Below are 432 nucleotides of genomic sequence, written 5' to 3' on the forward strand. Positions count from 1 at the left end.
TCCAAGAATAAAGTAACCGGTGAGAGTTACTTCTAGTTCTTATTTTTGTTCCAGTTAGTCTTTTCTCCTTGATTTTCAGAATGAAACACATATTGCTTCTAATTAAACAGAGAATAAGAAAAAACCAGCTGTACTTGCTATACAGCTTCGCACTCTTGTCGATAAGCAGACGCTGCCTACAAGCTCCGGCAGCGAAGCCCCTGCGGAGACCCGCCTCCCGGGCACACATGCGCGCCCACGCGGACCCCGGCCCCGCCCCCTCCCCTCCATAACCACGCCCCTTACACTCCCCAACCACGCCCCCTCCCGTCGCCAGCCACCCCGATCGAAGCCAGGGCCGAGGGGCGGGGCCCGCAGCAGCGTGCTGACGTCAGAGAGGGCTGCGACGCCGCCCGGTCCGCCGGGGCGCTGACGGCGGTGGACGCTCAGTTC

The sequence above is a fragment of the Dama dama genome, chromosome 6 (assembly GCF_033118175.1).
Source record: "Dama dama isolate Ldn47 chromosome 6, ASM3311817v1, whole genome shotgun sequence".
In the NCBI taxonomy this organism is placed as follows: Eukaryota; Metazoa; Chordata; class Mammalia; order Artiodactyla; family Cervidae; genus Dama; species Dama dama.